General features: G+C 42.5%; 1 protein-coding gene across 10 annotated transcripts in view; it reads left to right on the plus strand.

Moving 5' to 3' along the window:
* Positions 1-23,813, plus strand: part of KAZN (kazrin, periplakin interacting protein) — a 679,557-nt gene that overhangs the window by 267,268 nt on the left and 388,476 nt on the right. The gene's annotated exons all lie outside the window — the stretch shown is intronic.

The raw sequence follows: 23,813 nt of genomic DNA on the forward strand, positions 1-23,813 counted from the left end.
TTGGTCCATAGCCCAGGAGTCTAGTGAGTCCGTGAGCCACCACTGACTCACAGGGACCGTTAGGAGGTGGCAGTTATCTTGTAGGGAAAGGGCTGTGTAGCCGTGGGTCCAGACAAAGGGAAGATGGGCCCGTGGCCAGTCAGGTACCAATAGTGCTGGGCTGGTGAGATGAGTTCAGGTATCTAGATGTTTGGCTGGGGGGTGATGCCGGTAAGGTGGGTCTGGGGCACTGCGGTAGGCAGCTGAGGGGTGGGTGCAGTGGCTATCTGGGCAGCGGGCCTCAAACAACAGGGAAAACACTGCTTTCCCGTACCAACTGGGCAGTAGGGATGGTCACTTACTGCTGCAGGTCAGGCGTCCAGTGTTAGGGCCCTGTAGGTGATGCGGCTTGTGGTGGGCACAGGAGTGTTGCAGATGATCCAGCAGCCACAGCCCCCGGTACAGGCAGTAGGGTGGAGGCAAATATTGAAGACAAAATACCCCCCTCCGGGAGTGGGGTAGGCCGCGGGCCCAGTGCCCCCACACCTGCAGGCTCCTAAGGTGAGGTAGGTTGCAGGTACCCGTGAACGCCGGGACCCAGCGGGCACTGGAGCAGGAGTCGGGCGGGAGGAGGAGGGGCCAGTAGTCACCTCTGTTCGCCCAAAGCAGCCGGCCAGCCGCAGCTAGCACAGCAGCGTCGCGGGCAGAAGGCCGTAAATCAAGGCCGCGGCTCTGGACCGAGGAGAAGGCCGCAGTCCTTAGTACACCCCGCCGGCGGCTCCCTGATGTCAGAGTCAGCAGCCCTGCTTGGAGGTGGCTGCCGGAGACCAACTGGTGCTGCAGGGCGCTGAAATAGCCTCCCAGATCCGGCTCGACAGCAGATGTACAAAAGAGCCTGGACTGGGAGCTCAGCAGAAGCACATCTACCCTGCATGGAGTCCAAGCCACCCCCCCCCCCCCCCCCCCCCCCCCCCGGTTTTAATTTTTAATATATAATGTAAGCTCCACTGGGGCAGGGAGTGATGTGAATGTTCAAAATATTCTCTGTAAAACGATGCGAAGTATGTATGCGCTATATAGGAAACTGTTAATAAATAGATAAATACATTTTAACTAGTTAAAAAAGTAAAAGATAACTAAAATATATACTCCTTGCAAACTAGAAAAAGAGAATCTTTCATGGCTCCGTTCATCAGATGTAAGTGTAAAAATTAGATAGTCTCTAATATTATGCAGATGTTAACTTGTTAATAGATGAATCGCAAAAAGCACTATTAACAGATGAAGCAATGATTTTTCTTTGTTATTAGATTTTGGAAGTTCAAATTGAGATTATCAATGTATAATGTCAATATTAAAAAGCAGCTAGGTAATTTAATGTTGGTATAATTGCAGTACCACTCCTATCCCAGTCAGCGTGTCACTATCCGGGTATAAAAGCAGTCATATTTACCTTCCACATGCCTGAAGAAGACTGTCTCTGCGCTCCAGACATTGTTATTACCAGTGCTGTGTGCGCACAGCTCACAGTGTTCCGCTCCAGCAGTCTCCCGGCGCCGCTGTCCCTGCGGCTGTACTCCGCTCCCTGCCTGTCATTTCTGAAGCCCATGCCAGCCACTTGCAGCATCCATGCCACCGCCATTACTGTAGGCTGCAGACCATGTGTTAAACAAACAGGCTTCCCGCCTTTCCCAGACATGGGAGCTGCCATGTTCTTCCCTGTCACATGTCTGTTTCCAGCCAATCATGCTCACTTCTCAGTCTGGCTAATTACCCAACAACTCAGGTAAGTAAGGACAGTTGCCAGTGTTACTGATTTTATCCTGTGTGTGTGTTACCTGTAAGGCATCTCTCTGTTTCTAAGCTGCATTCCAGGTTCCAGTTCCAGAGGACTCTTTCCAGGTCCTGGGCAATTTCCTGCAAGCAGCTGCCTGCCTCATTATCGGTGCCCCGCCATCGATTCCACTCATCGGTGCCCCGCCATCGATTCCACTCATCGGTGCCCCGCCATCGATTCCACTCATCGGTGCCCCGCCATCGATTCCACTCATCGGTGCCCCGCCATCGATTCCACTCATCGGTGCCCCGCCATCGATTCCACTCATCGGTGCCCCGCCATCGATTCCACTCATCGGTGCCCCGCCATCGATTCCACTCATCGGTGCCCCGCCATTGGTCCTGCTAACCATTGGTGCTCTGCCATTGATCCAGCTCACCATTGGTGCTCTGCCCATTGATCCAGCTCACCATTGGTGCCCCGTATTCGATCCTGCCCACCATCGGTGCTCTGCCATCAATCCAGTTCACCATCGGTGCTTCCAACATCTGCTCTCTTCACCATCGATTCCAGTCATCATCAGTGATTCCATTACCACTTTTGGAGCTTCTTCAATGCTACGCATCACCAGGGCACTTACTGCATTGATACTCATATCATTGTAGCAGTTCATCAATATTGTCCATCATCAGTGATATCCAAACGTGACCCAGCTTCCGTGACATTGTAATATGTATACAACCCCTTTAAAAAAAAAAAGTGTACACTGTGTGACCATATAAATTGGGTTTTATACAAGGGAGATAATTTAAATTGAGAGTGTATCAATTAAGTAACAGTATCCAAAGGGAGTAAACACAGTAGTAGGAAGGGTTATGAGAACAATAAAAGTATATTAAAGTATTGTTGGATAGTGGCGCTCAAACCCAGTGTGCCAGGTGCTGCATCGAGTGGGTCCCAACTCAAGGAAATAATGCTAGTTATTGTGACCAGCGATTAGGCACTAAAGTACGTGAGATGTTGGGGGAAATTTACTAAAGGAAATTTGTAAAAAATAGGTGTGTTTGTATCCAGAAATACACTTATTTTTTACATTTACTATCCCGAAAATACGGCAATTCGTATTCGTATTGATAGCACATCAATACGACTACGAATTGCCGTATTTTCGGGATAGTAAATGTCAAAAATAAGTGTATTTCTGGATACAAATACACCTATTTTTTTTACAAATTTCCTTTAGTAAATTTCCCCCGTTGTGTCTACGCTATCAACTGTGTGCTATGACAGATGGTTCTGTGAGACGTAGGTTTGGAAATTTGCAGTATTGATTGATAAGATGAGACTGCACAGATGCAGTCTGTGTGCCAGTTGCCGTTCCCAGCTGGGAAAATGGGCTGATGGACACAGCGGGATAATGTCAAAGTCCCTTGTGTGGAGATGGCACAGTGGGAGTGGGAAGGGGGGTGGAATGGGGATCAGTCTGGTGTCTCTGGGTTGGGTGCTGCCTAGAATGTCCCAGGCTGGGGTGATGGTGGAATAACACAGGGTGCTGAAGAGGGGGGAGGACAATATGTGGATGAAGGAAGGTGACAGGGTGTCGTCTAAGGCTGGCGTCCCAAGCACCTCCGGCGGTGCACCGTGCACGTACCTGATACCCGATACTACTTCTCTCGTCTGGAGGGTCCCTCGACGTTGTCCACGACCTGGAGACTTCACCGGCATCTGCTGCAGGGGCGGACGCCGGCTGTCAATCCATGCCGCTTCTACAGCAGCTGTCGGCACTTCCAGGTTCTGCGGGTATCGCGTAGCCGGAAGTGTGGGCTGGTGGAGCAGGGTTGGCTCGACTCCTGGCTGGGAGGAGACTTGGACGCTATGATGCGGTGTGTGGAATCAACGCCTTTCCGCCCTTGTGGGGCCTTTCTTAAGGATACAGTGTAGCTTTGGTTTGCCGTATTTCTAGGCAATGTCGGTCACTCCCCTATTGTGGGTGGCGACCATAGGTTCCTAGGTCTGTCAATCAAGGTTACGGTGTTGTGACGTCACTGAGCGGAGTTCCGTGTTTTTACATGTATTTCTCACAATTCACAGTTAGGAAGACCATATTTGGGTTGAGCATTACTGGAGCGCCAATTTGATCCTATGGCGGCAGTACATCGATAACATTATATTGGAGAGACTCAGAAGATTCCATTAACCAATTCATACACCAACTGAACGACAATCGAAATCTTAAATTTACCACACACTTCAGCAAGACATCAGTTCAATTTCTAGATCTGAAAATCTACATACAAATGGAGCATTTAGATGGAGCATTTAGATTTTTGATGTCATCTTTTTAGTTTATTTTTTTTGCCTTCATCCCAGAGAAAAGATTTCATAACTTTCTATTTCTTTTTATTTTTATTTTTTTTAATTTCTTCTACATGTATTGACCTATACTGTAGTTCTAGCTGGTCTTTAACCGCTTCGGTGGTATGCCAGGAAATATTCCTGGCATACCAAGATATTTAAGTACTCACCAGTGGTGCACCACTGTGCTTGTGGCTTTAATATTGCTTTAACATGTGTTGCCATTTGAGCGGTAACTTCAGGTATTGTAGCTCTGTCTGTTTTCTTTCTATAATTTCTAGCCATGGTCAGGGCCTGATTAAAGGTTCCAGATGCCCTAGGCTAATACATGTAGCTCCCCCTCTAATGCTGCTAAACACACATGTATTTGCACTTATGAACTTGCCGTTCATACTGCAGATGTGCATGTAATGAAGGTTATAGAACTGGAATGCAGGATCTAATGTTTGTGGCGTGTGAAGGAGACATTAGCTTTAGGCTGCCCGGCTGGCACTGTAGCACAATGTACATAAAGTTACAGTGGCAAAGTCATGACAGTGCGTCTAGACATGAGTTTTGGCGTGCCATAGCTGGAGCGCGCACATACACGCTGAGGCATGACAACTTACACAGCATGACTGATCATTTGCAGCATACTGTATGGATATACAGTACAATTCAAGCTCTAGCAAATCGAAAATGTCAACTGTAATGTTACTGTACTGTATACTGTACACACAGACCAATGGTCACTAATCAGTAAATAAAATTGGTGTATGTAGACACAAACAAACGCTTACTGTATGTGTGCACCCAAGTCCCCTTACACATATGGCGTACAGTATACCCATGCAAACAAATGTATTAAAGCAACAGTGAATTGATGTTAGGCTTGTGTGTGTGTCTGAGTGTCACAGCAATAATTCTGTTGCCAATACAGAATAATCATAACTGATAGCAACTCCTTACATTGACCCGTAAGCATGTGTCTCTATCACCAGGTGTCATGGGCCAGTGGATAAGTGTGCCGCTCTCCATACTCGGAAACCCGTGTATCTATTCTCTAAGTGAGAATGTTTTTTTTTTTTTTTATCTTTCTGTGTTTTTAGTCTAACATTCATACATTTAAGAAACTTACATTTAATAGAAGTATGCACATACAAAAATACCTGTTTCCATAACTAGCTTTCAGAGTGTCTCAATAAGCACAATCCAAAGCATAGATGAAACCTCCCTCATCTAGCCTGCCTATGGCATTTGTCCTGATCATGGAGTCAGTGTTCCTGGGCGCAAGGCAGTGCAACTAGGTGCACAGCATTGCATATGGTGACCAGATGTTACTTTGTAAAATCACCACTGCCCATGCTTGAGATGTCCAATTGAATACTATAGCGAAAGAATCATCATTCCGTGTGCATGAAGTCTACATTGAAATACACTATACCTTAGCGCAAAAACTACTTTACTGTACAGTACTGTATGTCAAATAGACATTTTATCGCAAAATACTATTGCATAGGTTATGCCTGTACTGTACATGGGCACTTCTGTAAGTGTTTCTCATTCGCTATTTAAAATACATAGGGGCTATGGGGAAAGAGCAAGCCTGTATTGACTGTATTGTCCGTAGCAGGCCAGACTTGAGCACTGAGTGGGTTAACAAAATGGCTACAGAGCATGAACGTATGCAGCAAGCAACTGCATAGGTTTTACATCAACAGGGAGCTAAGCACCTGGGTATATGGTCATTAGGTCAATCCTATTAAGGTCGACATGCATTGGGTCAACCACTGAAGGTTAACTTTGCTTAGGTTGAGACATGAAATAGGTCATCATGGCTAATGTCGACTTGGTTGGAAGGTTGACACAAGCATTAGGAAGGTTCGACAGTCAGTCATTTTTTTCTTGATCCGACATGCTGACAGGTGGTATTCAATGCCCTACCATCCACTAAGGCACAGTAGCAGAATAAAATAGTGTGCGGAACACCATGCCCGAAGCATGGCATGTGCAGTGGGACACTTGTCTTTCGACATCTAGGACAAAAAAGGTGAAACTCATGTTGACCTCTTGACTGTTGACCTTTTCATGTCGACCTTCAGTGGTTAACCCAATGCATGTCAACCTAAAATGACTTGACCCAATAACTCATACCCAGGACCAGGCAAGAAGCTGACTCACCTGAGCACAGGATTGCTCACAGCCACCTCTTCACAGTCTGACGATGGCACCCTGGCTGCAGAGGAAGCCAGAAATCCCTGCAAGCTGGGTGGACAATTGGAGGTGACCCAACTCGCAGTTGCTTGCCAGTTCACTTGCTGGAGTAACAAGGGAAGTGGCCCGAAATCCAATAGTATCCTCTTTCATATGGTAGCGGTATTGACAATATCCGGGTCCAAAGTGGACATATTTTCCCATAGACTATGATGGGCCCGTTAATTCAGACCAACCATGGGATCTGACACTTGCCATTAGCCTTGTGGGGGGTCTCAGAAACTTGGGGTTCATATCCTCTGGTAGCTAATAATCCATAAGAACCACCAAAACTGGAGAAATTAAGCTTTGAGGTCATTTTTATTTATCCATAGGGTTAAGCTATACCAATTCTATACCAGTGAGCCTTGACACCAGCACTGCTGACACTGTAACACATGCTGCACTATATAACTTGCAGTGAACATGCCTGTCACCTCAGTGCTAATATAAATGACAGGCTCAATTATTTTACGGTAATGTAACATGTGTGCTGGGTGGTACAGGAGGGATATGTGTGATGGAGCACAGGAGGAATATGTGTGATTGGGAACAGGAGGGATATATGTGATTGTGGCGACCAGGAGGTATATGTGTGATGGAGGGAACTGTATGGGTATATTCACTCCACCTCATTTGCTGGACTCATTTTTTTAATTGCATAGGTAATTCCTCATTCTGCACACTCCTTTAGATATCAGAAAGAAATGTGTTATTGTCAAACTTTATTTTGCAAGTCTAGCAGATGGCTATATGAAGGGAGGAACTTCTTCTATTTCTTAATGATAAATGTTATCTTGGAATGCAATGATTGGTTATGTAAGCCATTTTTATTATTAACTGTAGTAGTGGGGTTAGGGAGTTGGGTGGATAGAGTCCAATTAAGGAGTGCACATGCAATGTTTAAAAGCTGTACCAGGGTTACACCAAATGAAACAGAAGGACAGAAAACAACAACTTTTAAAACCAAAGGACTCCTTTGAGTGAGTTTACTTAATCCTCTGAGAGAGAGACACTCAACATCCAGTGGCATAGCTAAGTTTTGGGCGCCCCCCCGCCGTTAGGCCCCGCCAAGCACCCCGCCGCCCATGCAAACCCCCCCAATCAACCGCATCCTTACCTATCGCGCTGGTCCCGGCGGCTCCAGTTTCAGAGAACTGTCTGCTATATGGGGGCGGCCATTTTGTGGTGGTTCTCAGCAGAAGAACGGAGCCGCTGGGACCAGCGGGATAGGTAAGTCTGCGGGGGATTGGGCGGGGGGTGTAACTATAGCACTGCAGCCCCCGGCGCCCCCACATGCACAGCCCCCCCCCCCACGGTGGCGGGGACTGCGGTGCTATAGTTACGCCGCTGTCAACATCCAATATCACATCTATGCTGATAATACTCAAATCTGCCTCTTCTTCTCTGATCTCTCTCCCTCTGTTCTCATTCATATTTCCACCTGTCTCTCTGATATCTATTCTTGGATAATCAAGTGCTTTCTTAGACTTAAATGTCTAAGACTGAGCTGATCATCTTCCCACCCTCCCGCATAAAACCCAACCATCTCTCATACTAACCTTCTGTTTATGCTTACTTATACCCCCTCTATGAGGAAAAAGAAGAGTATATACTGCGCTTATAAGCAGCTCAATATGGTAACTTTTGATGCAATACGTGAAATTAGATTAAGCGCTTGTCAAGTGTGTATTAAAATTTATGTGATCAGTGCAGTAATAAAATAAACATATGCCATGCCGTTTTTAAACAATAATAAAAATCATATAGCCTTGATGATTTAATGTTTAGAGCTCCTTTGTCTGAGTTTTTTGTCTGGAGGTGCCTTTTTATGCAATGGTGATATTTGGGTGATTCCGCTTCTCTGAAAGTGCAACTGCACGAGGCAATAGTGAGGCAGTACTTGTAGCTAACTGTCCCTATCTATTACCTTCTTGCAGCTTTCTCCTTTCTCCGAGAGAAAGGTTTTGTGAGAACCCAGCGCTGGATGAGGTGCAGCTGTGTACTATGGAGAGGGTTAACGCCCTAACCCAATTTGAGACCTATACAATACAGAGAATTTTCCAAAGTACTAGCGCAGTAGTGAATAATTTTCTTATCACTTGGGATCTTCTATTTTCTGTATCAGATCCTTTCTGGTGTCTAATGGAAACTGACTTACAGTGAAATTCTAGCAGGTGTACCCGTAGCAGTTTCTTTAAGGACACTTCAATTTCTCAGGAGAACATACAGCATGAAATAAACTTACATGAGCTTCCATTCACGCGTGCACATCAAGGTTTCTTTGTCTTAGGATGATGACGGACCCAAATTGCAGGTAAAGTATTTATTTGCACAACAATCCAGGTATTCCAACATGAAAAAAAGGTAAAAAAATAGTCTCAAGCAGGTGGGTGGATCACTGGCGGCTGTTATCCTCTGTCCTGGGTATGCTGCAGACAATGCCGGACGGGAGAGGAGAAGCTTGTGTACGCCGCTGCAGGTCTGTCCTCACGCTGCTTGTAGGATGCGGCCAATCAACGCGTTTCGGATAGTAGTCTATCCTTTTTCAAGATGTGCCGCTTGCGCTGCTGGAAGTGCTTTTAACAGCAGTCTATTACGTCATGTGACCGCAAGCCGGCCAATGGAAATTTTACCTATGTCCGGCTTTAAACATTTAGGGTACACACTGGGCAATTTCTTAAAATTTAAACATTTAGGGTACACACTGGGCAATTTCTTAAAATTTTAAATTGGGTACACACTAGGCAATTTCTTAAAATTGGGTGGCAATTAAAACATGGGTGACAATAAAAAGTGAGTGACTTTTAAAATCAATTAAAATATCATATAAAATAGTAAAGAAGTGCGTTATACATAGCAGCATATTTGTTTTATATTTAGCAGCATAGTTAAACATATTGCACATAAAATAGATACAATATTGCACACAACCTGATTAAGCCTCCAGCAGATTAACACATAGATACATTAACTCATATATGAAGCCGGACATTTCAGAAGGAGGAAGAAAATGAGAGAAAAACGGTGGATTAGTATGTTTTATAGTTACATTATATCAGCCATTTGTATTCATAGTCTACATTTAGTCCGTTAGGGACCATAGTATTCATAGTGAATATACATTTCATTTCCATTCTGGCTAATCGTTCTTCTACATCATTTTGTCTCCAATTTGCTTTAACGATTTTGATGCCACAAAAATATTTTAAACCTCTAATATCACAACTGTGTTTCTCCTTGAAATGTAAAGACACGTTATGCAGTTCATGCCCTTTTTTTATGTTACGGGCATGTTCTGCCAAACGGTCCTTGAGGAGCCTAGAACATGCCCGTAACATAAAAAAAGAGCATGAACTGCATAACGTGTCTTTACATTTCAAGGAGAAACACAGTTGTGATGTGAGGTTTAAAATCTTTTTGTGGCATCAAAATCGTTAAAGCAAATTGGAGACAAAATGATGTAGAAGAACGATTAGCCAGAATGGAAATGAAATGTATATTCACTATGAATACTATGGTCCCTAACGGACTAAATGTAGACTATGAATACAAATGGCTGATATAATGTAACTATAAAACATACTAATCCATCGTTTTTCTCTCATTTTCTTCCTCCTTCTCTTCCTCCTTCTGAAATGTCCGGCTTCATATATGAGTTAATGTATCTATGTGTTAATCTGCTGGAGGCTTAATCAGGTTGTGTGCAATATTGTATCTATTTTATGTGCAATATGTTTAACTATGCTGCTAAATATAAAACAAATATGCTGCTATGTATAACGCACTTCTTTACTATTTTATATGATATTTTAATTGATTTTAAAAGTCACTCACTTTTTTATTGTCACCCATGTTTTAATTGCCACCCAATTTTAAGAAATTGCCTAGTGTGTACCCAATTTTAAATTTTAAGAAATTGCCCAGTGTGTACCCTAAATGTTTACATTTTAAGAAATTGCCCAGTGTGTACCCTAAATGTTTGAAGCCGGACATAGGTAAAATTTCCATTGGCCGGCTTGCGGTCACATGACGTAATAGACTGCTGTTAAAAGCACTTCCAGCAGCTCAAGCGGCACATCTTGAAAAAGGATAGGATCCGAAACGCGTTGATTGGCCGCATCCTACAAGCAGCGTGAGGACAGACCTGCAGCAGCGTACACAAGTTTCTCCTCTCCCGTCCGGCATTGTCTGCAGCATACCCAGGACAGAGGATAACAGCCGCCAGTGATCCACCCACCTGCTTGAGACTATTTTTTTACCTTTTTTTCATGTTGGAATACCTGGATTGTTGTGCAAATAAATACTTTACCTGCAATTTGGGTCCGTCATCATCCTAAGACAAAGAAACCTTGATGTGCACGCGTGAATAGAAGCTCATGTAAGTTTATTTCATGCTGTATGTTCTCCTGAGAAATTGAAGTGTTCTTAAAGAAACTGCTACGGGTACACCTGCTAGAATTTCACACATTTGAAAAAGCTGTCAGTTGGACGGCGAAACATGTCAGGGAGCACCTGCTGATTTTATTGGGCATCTATGGTCTGATCCCTCCCCATTACCCATTTGCAATACAGTTATTTGGAGACTGAATACTACAATCTTGTAATACCTGGGCCTCATTTGCCACACCATCAATTTGGGAACCACTACCTGCACAATCAGGATTACTAATTCCGCATCATCGTTGAGGACTCCCCACACTCCACCAGGGGCTATAACAACATCCTCCAGCGTGAAAACAACAATCCGGCAAGGTTTCATGGACTCCCACAATATCCTACAAATTGAGGCATAATCCCAGGATCACCCCAACTCCATTTTCGTCTCCCCATCCTGGGGTAAACGGGACTTCTGACCATAAGTATCAGACCCTTTTGTTTTACAATTTTTTATTTCCATATCAATGTACAATTTTTTCTTTTTAATGTATTTTTGTATCTATTTACTTACTGTGCAATACGTTGTTTCTACTATTATTATTACATACCAACCAAGTGCATAGCACAATTTAACCTTTTATAAAGAATAAATTTTTCATGTTCTAAAAAACATCGTTAACCAATTATTGCTCTTAGCGCTCCACCCACCTCTTTTTCCTTTAGAATTTCACTGTAAGTCAGTTTCCATTAGACACCAGAAAGGATCTGATACAGAAAATAGAAGATCCCAAGTGATAAGAAAATTATTCACTACTGCGCTAGTACTTTGGAAAATTCTCTGTATTGTATATTTCTCCTTTCTCCGTCCACGGAATTCCCCCAGCCGTAGCGCTCACTCGATACCGGAAGTTCGGGTTGTCGCTTCCGTGCAGCGTGTTTTGCGGCTTAGTTTTGGCAGACTTGCACCGGCTTTTCTCCTTCTCAACCAACGCGTTTCGAAGCTCCAGGCTTCTTTTTCAAGGATGTTGGAATGATCTGAATGTCTGTTTTTTATACCAGTACGAAACTCTTTTTGGTACTTATGTATTATCTGGACTCCCATGTTAAATGCACCCCATTTTTTCATACCCCTACTATCCAAATACGCATGGAGTTGATTTTATATAGTGTGGCGAGCGCAGCGAGCCACCGTGCCCGAAGCGTGGCGAGCGCACACGGTCTCATAAGAAAAACGGGAGCCCAGATATTACATAAGTACCCTCTTTTTTTCTTTTTTTCTTTGAAAAACTTTATTTGTAAAAACGGAAGTTAAGTTCTTTTTTGGCGGCATGCACATGTCTCTAGGTTAATAACGTATATACGGGATTTCTTTTCTTTTTTTATTTAAAATAAATGCTCATATTCTTGATAAAAAATTACTTATGTGTAAGTGTGAGCGGGGTATTTATGCCAATGTTTTTGTATTGATTATTTATTTTAGAAAGGCTGAAATTTCGAAGTCAATATTTAGTCCGAAGGGTTGCAGAGTTCTCAATTCGTAGATCCACTTTGATTCTCTTTTTATTTAGCTGTACTACTGGATCTCCACCCCTCCAGTTCCTGGTGATTTTTTCTATGGCATTTATCTTTAGTAAGCTGGGATCTTTGTTGTGGGTTTCTGAGAAATGTTGGGATAGACTGTGAGTTGATAATCCTTTTTTGATGTTGTATATATGTTCAGCAATGCGGGTTTTGAGACATCTTTTGGTTTGGCCCACGTACTGGAGACCATGTGGACATTCCAGTAGGTAGATCACTTCCTTTGTCATGCAGGAGATATTCTGTTTCTGTTTGTATTCTTTTGAGTTTTTATTTGAGAGGAAGGTAGTTAGGGGTTTTGTACTCTGTCTTCCAGTTGTTTTGCAGCCAACGCAACTTAGACATGGGAAGGATCCTGATGTCTGTTCTCGTCCTGTGCCCTCTCCTGTTGTTGGTATGTAGCTTTTTGTTAATTCTTGTCTCAAGGTTTTTGCTCTTCTGTACACAATCTTAGGTTTTGGTGGTATGATGTTGATTAGGTCTGTATCTAGCATGAGTACGTTCCAATGTTTATGTAGAATCTGTTCGAATTGTTTATGGTTGAAGTTATATTGGGTGATGAATGTTACTTGCTGTTTCTGTTTCCAGACAAAAAACTCCGATAAAGGAGCTGTAAACATTAAATCATCAAGGCTATATGATTTTTATTATTGTTTAAATACGGCATGGCACATGTTTATTTTATTACTGTACTGATCACATAAATTTTTATACCCCCTCTACAGTATGTCACTCCTGTCTGTCTAACCCTCCCCTTTAGAATGTAAGCTCTCACGAGCAGGGCCTTCTCTCCTCATGTGCTTTTCTTAGAGAATATATATGACTAAGGTGCAGTGAGCACCGAAACAGCCTGTCGGGTGTTATGACTGGTTGGGGGAGGATTCACGTGGTGAAGATGCGTTATCACCATCATGCTAAGTAAACGTGTCCTCCTTGACTTTTAAAGCCCTTTTTTGCTACATTGTCCGTTATGCACTTTATATGCCTAATAAATTGATCTTTTTTCTGATGTTGCTGGCTCTCTAAAGCATTTTTATCTTTACCATTTTTTGTGAGCTTCAGCACTCCTGGTACTGACCTGTGTGTGCAGCCTAGACTCATGGTCTGTCTATATATATATATATATATATATAGCATACTTGGGTAGATGTGGCACTCACGTCACTGGCATAATAGACGACACGTAGTCATAATTCTTAATCAACGTTTCGGTAATTTATTATACCATCTTCAGGATATGACATACAGTAAATACACTCACCTTATATAACATGAACACCCCGTGCACAACACCACGCTGGAAGCCGCGCGCCACACTATCCGTCAGAACCAGAGGGTGGGGGGAGCGTGCGGAACGCCAGGACGCACAGGGGCGTCTCCTAGCAACCAGCCACCAAGACGTACGGAGCCGAGGGACGCCATCCGGTATCCACAGCAACCGTCAGTCAATACATACAAATACATAACATTATTATACACGGAGAGACATATAAGTACAAAAAATTGAAAAAAGTACAATATCAAAAGTACAATAATAACATAGCAATGTAGTTAAAAAACAACAAATGCTCATACTTCCAGGAGAAAAAGAAGATTAGAATAATATATAGTCATACAAAAATTCTATTGAATGCGGAGTCAAGTGATCATTTATAAGAAACAGGATAGTGATAAATATTCATTCAGCCCTTTGGGGCTGATGGTATTAAGGTGGTGGATCCAATAACTTTCACGTTTAAGCAGAGCTAAATTGCGATCCCCCCCACGTCTAAGCGGGGCTACCCAATCAATCATCCTGTACTTTAGGCTAGACAATGAATGTTTGAAAAGCGCAAAATGTCTAGCGACAGGTTGTTCGCTGACACCACTCAGTATCGCAGCTTTAATCGCAGATCTGTGTGCAGCCATACGGTCCTTAAACCTACATTGCGTCTTGCCAATGTAGGATAAGCCGCATGGGCACAAGATCTGATAGACAGTGTATGTGGAATTACAGTCTAAGGAGTACTTGATGTGGTAAGTTTTTCCAGTATGTGGGTGGGCAAATACATCACCCCCGATCATAAATTTGCAGGTGGCGCATTGGCATTTAATGCACCCCAACTTCTTTTTCAAAAAGGATTTAGCGGGTTCTTTACCCATCCCTGTTACATCAGCTTTAACTAGCAAATCGCGTAAATTACTGTTTCTCTTAAAACAGGGCATAATGGCATGATTTTGTAACCCCAATGCTTTATCAGTCTGTATCATCGGCCAAGATTTTTTAATGATACTAGTAATTTGTTCAGATTGACAATTAAATTTAGAAACAAACGGTATTTTATTAACCAAGGATATTTTAGGATGTTGTTTTAGCAGATCAACTCTGGATAATGCCAAAGCTTTTGTTTTGTTTTTTAATAGGGACGATCTGTCATAGCCCCTAATGCAAAATTTGTCAATCAATAGATCAATTTGGGCGCATGATACAGACGGGTCACTATTTATGCGGCAGATGCGCACCATCTGTGAATAGGGTAACCCCAATTTAAGTTTATCAGGATGACAACTTGACTTATGGAGGAACGTGTTTCTGTCAGTCAATTTAGTGAACACAGATGTAGAAATGATACCTCCTATACACGGCACAGATACATCAAGGTAGCTAATCTGTGATTGGCTCATCATAGCAGTAAGTTTAACTGTACTGTCTGAAGCATTGTGGCGATCTAATACATCAAGAAAGGCTTGTTGAGGGCCCGTCCAGATTAAAAACAGATCGTCAATGAAACGTGAATAAAACAAAATAGTTGAGCCAATAACTGAGTCAGAGAAAAAAATATCATGTTCAATGCCAAACATAAAACAATTGGCATAGCTGGGGGCCACGGAACTGCCCATGGCACACCCAGCTACCTGTAGGTAAAATAACCCGTCAAATAAGAAATAGTTTTTGGTCAACACAAATGTCAACAATTGCAACAAAAAATCAATGAAAGCAGCTGTCAATTCTGAGTTGGACACCAAGATTCTCCGCACAGCCTGAATACCGAGGGTGTGGGGTATGATGGTATATAGGCTTGTGACATCGACGCTCACAAGCCAAGCCCCTTCAGGTACTGCACCCACGGCACCCAGTTTGTTAAGGAACATAGTGGTGTCCAACAGAAAGAATTGATTCTGCTGAATAAGTGGCTGTAAAACAGTGTCTAGTAAGACAGATGATGGCTGTAGTAACGACCCTCGCGCCGAAATAATCGGGCGTCCAGGAGGGGGAATAATACCCTTGTGCACCTTAGGAAGGGTGTACATCAGAGGTATTACAGGAAACTCAGGTATCAAAACATCAAACAAATCATCATTTATAATACCACTATCTTTGCTGTAAATAAGAAATTCAAGCAATTCCCGTTTAAATGCAGAAGTAGGATCACTTTTTAATGGTATATACGTCAAGGTATCATTCAACTGGCGCATGATTTCGGCTTTATAGGCAGGTAAGTCTTGCAAAACAATGGCACCGCCTTTGTCGGCGGGCCGTATGACCAAGTTCTCATTATTAGTCAGAAGCCTTAATGCGTTACTCTCATGCTCGTTGAGATTAGAAAACATTTTTTCTTTCTTCTTGATCACCTGTTTCACCCCCAGATCAATCATGCGGCCAAATGTTTTGATGGACGCATTTAAAGAACCAGGGTCAAAAGTAGAGCGTTTCTTAAATTGTTTCAAGGCAGGTGGAATAGTCGGAATAACTGCAGTAGTAGAACTAGTCGACACAGTCGGTGCTTTATTGTTGTAATGTTCCTTTAAGCGCAACTGGCGCATCAGTCTATATTCCTCAATCTGCCAGTCAAGGTCTTTAGCTGGTTTAGAGGGAACAAAGGAAAGACCCTTATTTAACAGACTGATTTCTGATGCAGAGAGTTCATTTGAAGAAAAATTGAAGATTAAATCTTCTGGGGTAATGGTGGTTTTAGACCCCTGCCCCTGCCTCTTCCTTTGTCCCCCCCGTCTGGTGCGTCTCTCTGACCAGTGGGATTTTTTCTGGTGACTCGTGGGGGTAGATCTAAAGCAGGGGTGGGGAACGCCAAGGGCCGTTTGTCTGGGGAAAAAATCCTTCGGGGGCCATATGTAAAAATGTATCGGTACTTGTTTCCTAGCACGGCGACCCATCCATCGGGACCCAAAAAATTGCGTTGATCGCATCACATGCAACCAAATCGCATGTGATGCGATCGACGCGATCAACGCGATTTTTACATTGGCATGCGATGGACGAGATCAACGCGATTTTCTCATTGCCGGCAATAAAGGCTAAAAATAGCCAAATATTGCATCGGTCGCGTCCATCGCATACCTTAAGTTAAGGTATGCGATGACCCATGACTGGCGCCGTGCTAGGAAACAAGTACCAGTGTATCTTACAAATTGTCCTGCTGCAGCCGTCCCAGGCTCCGGCGGCTGCCACTAAATAGGACTGACAGTCTACGGCTGCTGTTGATTAAGAGGAATCTAACGAGAACTACCGACCTCTCGCAATAATTTCCCTGTACTTGACTCCCGGCAAAGCCACCGGGCCGGTTGGCGGGCCACTCAGACCGGCTTCGGGGGCCGCATATGGCCCCCGGGCCTGAGGTTCCCCACCCCTGATCTAAAGGGACACGTCGGTTTCTATTATACTACTTTGTAGAGTTTTCAGACCCGCTTGCTGAGCTAAATTGTTCAGAGGAGGAATCCGTCTCAAAGCGGTCACGGTTATATCTGGCACGATTAGATCGATTGAGGTTGCGACGACCATCTTGATTACCACCAATCAGCCATTGATACACACGGTGATATTCGTAGTCCAATTCAACCTTGAGTAGTTTCTCCTTTTTGAATTTAATCAATTCACGTTTATAGCCGGCAATCTGTTGTGCCAATTTATCCATCCAATCTGTCTCTTTATCGGATGTAAGGCTTGGTAGGTGTACAGACTCAAAGGTTTGGATTTTCTTTTGAATAGTAGCAAGTTCTTTGTTAGACTGGTCAATGACTAATAAAATCAAGTCATAGGAGCAGCGATTTAATATTCCCACCCACTTTTTACAAAAGACTGGGTCATTTCTGCCGATTGTGGGGCAGTTCCTTATTCGGAAACCCCTTGGTATTTTCTTAGTCTTATAATAATCGCTCAGCGATATAGCGTGGTAGGTAAAATCAGTCTCCTTTTTCTTCAAGCTTAGAAGGTCGCGATACAAGATATCGGTGGCAGTCACTTCGGGTATATCCTTAAGCCATTCTTTATTAAGGATCCCTTCGATATCCGTGTCAGAGAATAAAAACGTGTCACCAACATTGAAGAGGGTAGGGTTAAACGGGAGGTCATCAGCTGCAGATTCCGCCATTGCAGATAATATGAATCAGTCCGTGTATACACCCAAAAAGTGCTCAGTGCAAAACAAATGGACGAATCCAGTGTACAGGGATAATTCCTGTCGACAAACGATCACAGCGGGTGCCTTGACCAAAACAGCAGCAGGGAAGTTGCCGTTTTCAATACAAGTGGTAGTAGTCCGGCACTCCAACAACCAGAAATACTTGGGCGGGTGCCTCCAATAAACCAACCTGGTGAGGGAAGGTTCAATACAGCATACTTGGGTAGATGTGGCAATCACGTCACTGGCATAATAGACGACACGTAGTCATAATTCTTAATCAACGTTTCGGTAATTTATTATACCGTCTTCAGGATATGACATACAGTATATACACTCACCTTACATAACATGAACACCCCGTGCACAACACCACGCTGGAAGCCGCGCGCCACACTCGCCGTCAGAACCAGAGGGCGGGGGGAGCGTGCGGAATGCCAGGACGCACAGCGGCGTCTCCTAGCAACCAGCCACCAAGACGTACGGAGCCGAGGGACGCCATCCGGTATCCACAGCAACCGTCAGTCAATACATACAAATACATAACATTATTATACACGGAGAGACATATAAGTACAAAAGATTCAAAAAATTGAAAAAAGTACAATATCAAAAGTACAATAATAACATAGCAATGTAGTTAAAAAACAACAAATGCTCATACTTCCAGGAGAAAAAGAAGATTAGAATAATATATAGTCATACAAAAATTCTATTGAATGCGGAGTCAAGTGATCATTTATAAGAAACAGGATAGTGATAAATATTCATTCAGCCCTTTGGGGCTGATGGTATTAAGGTGGTGGATCCAATAACTTTCACGTTTAAGCAGAGCTAAATTGCGATCCCCCCCACGTCTAAGCGGGGCTACCCAATCAATCATCCTGTACTTTAGGCTAGACAATGAATGTTTGAAAAGCGCAAAATGTCTAGCGACAGGTTGTTCGCTGACACCACTCAGTATCGCAGCTTTAATCGCAGATCTGTGTGCAGCCATACGGTCCTTAAACCTACATTGCGTCTTGCCAATGTAGGATAAGCCGCATGGGCACAAGATCTGATAGACAGTGTATGTGGAATTACAGTCTAAGGAGTACTTGATGTGGTAAGTTTTTCCAGTATGTGGGTGGGCAAATACATCACCCCCGATCATAAATTTGCAGGTGGCACATTGGCATTTAATGCACCCCAACTTCTTTTTCAAAAAGGATTTAGCGGGTTCTTTACCCATCCCTGTTACATCAGCTTTAACTAGCAAATCGCGTAAATTACTGTTTCTCTTAAAACAGGGCATAATGGCATGATTTTGTAACCCCAATGCTTTATCAGTCTGTATCATCGGCCAAGATTTTTTAATGATACTAGTAATTTGTTCAGATTGACAATTAAATTTAGAAACAAACGGTAATTTATTAACCAAGGATTTTTTAGGATGTTGTTTTAGCAGATCAACTCTGGATAAAAGCTTTTGTTTTGTTTTTTTAATAGGGACGATCTGTCATAGCCCCTAATGCAAAATTTGTCAATCAATAGATCAATTTGGGCGCATGATACAGACGGGTCACTATTTATGCGGCAGATGCGCACCATCTGTGAATAGGGTAACCCCAATTTAAGTTTATCAGGATGACAACTTGACTTATGGAGGAACGTGTTTCTGTCAGAATCAGAATTACTAAAACAGCCACGTTATAAACACAAACCTCATTTATGGCAACAGTAACATTGGAATAATCACACAATCACAGCTATTAGAAACAACCTACTCCTAATTGGTCATTTAGATCAAACGGGGCTATAGTATTCAGCCGCACAATCCATTGACATTCTCTTCTCAGCAAAGTGACTCCTCTATCGCACCCTCTCCTTAAGGGGGAGATGTAATTAATCATCCGATATATGATGGACTTTAAGCTATGGCCAAATTCCACAAAAAGTGGCGAGCGACCGGTTTGTCGCTCCCGCCTTGCTCCAATGGATGCTTTAATAGACTACCTGTGTGCCGTCATGCGCTCATGAAATGTGTGTTCGGTCTTCCCGATATAGGAGCAACCGCACGGGCAAACTATATGGTAAAGTACAAATCGCATTTTGCAAGTTAGATGGAAACGAATATCAAATATTTTTCCGGATTGAGGATGAGCAAAAGTTTTACCGTTTGAGGAGAAACCCACACGTTGTGCATCCACACCCAAAGCAACCATTATTGGGTTGTAAAAAATGATTACTTCTGGGGGGGGCTGTGTCTGACATATCTGTTTTAACTAGATAATCACACAGGTTCCTTTCCCCTTTTGTAACAAGTAAGTAATTTAGTATTACCCAAACATAAAGATTCATCAGATTTGATTAAAGGCCAATGTTTTTTAGGTATGTTATTAATATACAACCACACAAGAAAAGAAAGTATTGCTGGTGCACTAAGACGTCCTTTTTTGATAATTATAAAATATAACTTTTAATAATTTTGCTTATTAAAAGGTGAAATATTAAAACGTTAGTGACAGATGTGAGAAAGATAAAGAAATTGGAATAAGTGCATACTTATTTTACTTTTTTACCACTGTAATATAAATTTTTTCACAAAATTGTCAGAGCTCACACTATCATACACACCATACAATTCGTAGATTGATATTTCAATTTATTTTGTATATTATTGTTACTTTCTTAATAGAGGAGTCTCTGATGTGTATGTATGTTTTTTAAACAAAGTTGCCACAGTGTGGAGTTTTATCACTTATACAGGTCTCCCCTGAGGAATAAGCGGCTTTTGTAGATTATGCCATCCTCAGATTTGTCATGCTGTAGCTGTTAATTCTGCAGCTTTACACTTTAATTCAGACACAGTGAGAGTGTTTATTCTTATTTTGCTTTTTTACCACTGTTATATTTGTTTTTTTCGCAAAATTGTCAGATCTCAAACTATCATACACACCATACAATTCGTAGATTGAGAGTTCAATTTAATTTGTATATTCTTGTTACTTTTTTAATAGGAGTCTCTGATGTGTATGTATGTTTTTTAAACAAAGTTGCCACAGTGTGGAGTGTTATCACTTATACAGATCTCCCCTGAGGAATAAGCGGCTTTTGTATATTATGCCGTCCTCAGATTTGCTATGCTGTAGCTGTTAATTCTGCAGCATGCAGTCTCCACCGCCCTGGTACTAACTAGCTGCGATTTAGGCTTAGATATGCCTAATGTATTATCCGCAGGTACCGTGGCGACTTGCTGTAATATCCCCTCTTGCAGCTGCGGACAGTGTTCTGGAGAATCAGTGAGTCGGCTTGTCAGAGTGACTTAGACGCCGCTCGTTGTCTCCCGCTGTCCGTCCTGCACTGTGTTTAGGTGACAGTGGGGACCTATATGACACTCTTATTTTGCACTAAATTCTATATCTCAGTACAGTGGTTATTTCCTATAACCACTGTTTCCACAGTGGTTATTCCCTATAACCACTATAGATAAAAAATAATTTTTTATCTATTTGTCTCATACTGCATATTAATTTGTCTCATCATGTATATATTTATATATTTAAATTATTTATTCATGTGGCAAAAATTTTTTTATATATATTTTTTCTATAGGTATACATATATATACTTCCGACCGGGGTTATTGTAAATGAATGCACATAAGACAGTAATTTACGCTGCTTTAACCAAGTTAACCTGTCATATGTAGTTAACATAAGCTATGATAGGGTTTATTAAACCGTATGAATTTTAACCCTTGCAGGACACCAGCTACTTATTCAAAATAATGAAATCTGGGACCTATGCCCACTTTAGTGCCCTATTTCTGCCCAAATCCTTTTGGTCAAAAGAAATAGCAAGTGGGTCATATGTATGTGATGCCCCTGTGTGGATTCCAAGTGTAAATTTTTTTGACCAACGCTGTTTAACCCATGCAGGACACCAACTACTTATTCAAAATGATGAAATCTGGGACATATGCCCACTTTAGTGCCCTATTTCTGCCCAAATCCTTGTTGGTCAAAAGAAATGGCAAGTGGGTCATATGTAAGTGACCCCCCTGTGTGGATTCCAAGTGTAAAATTTTTTGACCAACGCTGTTTAACCCATGCAGGACACCAGCTACTTATTCAAAATGATGAAATCTGGGACACATGCCCACTTTAGTGCCCTATTTCTGCCCAAATCCTTGTTGGTCAAAAGAAATGGCAAGTGGGTCATATGTTAGTGACCCCCCTGTGTGGGTTTCCAGTGTAATATTTTTTGACCAACGCTGTTTAACCCTTGCAGGACACCAGCTACTTATTCAAAATGATGATTCTGGGACCCATGCCCACTTTAGGGCCCTATTTCTGCCCAAATCCTTGTTGGTCAAAAGAAATGACAAGTGGTTCATATGTAAGTGACCCCCCTGTGCGGGTTTCCAGTGTAATATTTTTTGACCAACGCTGTTTAACCCTTGCAGGACACCAGCTACTTATTCAAAATGATATCTGGGACCCATGCCCAATTTTGTGCCCATTTTCTGCCCAAATCATTGTTGGTCAAAAGAAATTGCAAGTGGGTCATATGTAGGTGACCCCCCTGTGTGGGTTTCAAGTGTAATATGTTATGACCAACACTGTTTAACCCTTGCAGGACACCAGCTACTTATTCAAAATGATATCTGGGACCCATGCCCAATTTTGTGCCCATTTTCTGCCCAAATCATTGTTGGTCAAAAGAAATTGCAAGTGGGTCATATGTAGGTGACCCCCCTGTGTGGGTTTCAAGTGTAATATGTTATGACCAACACTGTTTAACCCTTGCAGGACACCAGCTACTTATTCAAAATAATGACATCTGTGACCCATGCCCACTTTACTGCCCTATTACTGCCCAAATCCTTGTTGGTCAAAAGAAATGGCAAGTGGGTCATAAGTAAGTGACCCCCTTGTGCGGGTTTCCAGTGTAATATTTGTTGACCAACGCTGTTTAACCCTTGCAGGACACCAGCTACTTATTCAAAATGATGATTCTGGGACCCATGCCCACTTTTGTGCCCATTTTCTGCCCAAATCATTGTTGGTCAAAATAATTTGCAAGTCGGTCATATTTAGGTGACCCCCCTGTGTGGGTTTCAAGTGTAATATGTTTTGACCAACACTGTTTAACCCTTGCAGGACACCAGCTACTTATTCAAAATAATGACATCTGTGACCCATGCCCACTTTACTGCCCTATTTCTGCCCAAATCCTTGTTGGTCAAAAGAAATGACAAGTGGGTCATATGAAAGTGACCCCCCCGTGCGGGTTTCCATTGTAATATTTTTTGACCAACGCTGTTTAACCCTTGCAGAACATCAGCTACTTATTCAAAATGATGACATCTGTGACCCATGCCCACTTTACTGCCCTATTACTGCCCAAATCCTTGTTGGTCAAAAGAAATGGCAAGTGGGTCATATGTATCTGACCCCCCTGTGTGGATTCCAAGTGTAAAATTTTTTGACCAACGCTGTTTAACCCTTGCAGGACACCAGCTACTTATTCGAAATGATATCTGGGACCCATGCCCACTTTAGTGCCCAATTTCTGCCCAAAACCTTGTTGGTCAAAAGAAATTGCTAGTGGGTCATATGTACGTGACCCCCCTGTGTTGATTTCTGCAGTTAAATTTGTGGTCCATGATTCATTAACCCTTGTAAAAGTGATTGTTCTGAATAAGAAGCTGGAGCTCGAATAAGAAGCTGGAGCTCGAATAAGAAGCTGGCCGAATAAGAAGCCAACTTCAGCCTCGTAACTACCCTGCTTTTTATGTTTTTTTACTGTATCGACAGCGCTGCTATTATTTCTATACTTTCCTTTTGATATTTCTTGTAGGGATTGACTACCCCTACCCCCTAGCAGCTGCTCATTGAGAAACAGCTCATATCACAGGTGCCTGAATTTATTCTTTATTGAATAAAATTTAGTTTCTTCCATCTGAATCCTGATTACTGCAATTAGAGAGAATCTTTCTTGGTTCTGTGACTGGAACTGTTTGGGTGTTTAGCCCTTATATGAAGTCTTCTTGGGCAATCTGTTGTGGGTTTCACTCAGTCTTCTCCTGATGTACATGTCATCCTACTCTGAACAGCTTCGAAAAGTTTATC

This window comes from Crinia signifera, chromosome 19 (assembly GCF_055691185.1).
Source record: "Crinia signifera chromosome 19, ASM5569118v1, whole genome shotgun sequence".
Lineage (NCBI taxonomy): Eukaryota > Metazoa > Chordata > Amphibia > Anura > Myobatrachidae > Crinia > Crinia signifera.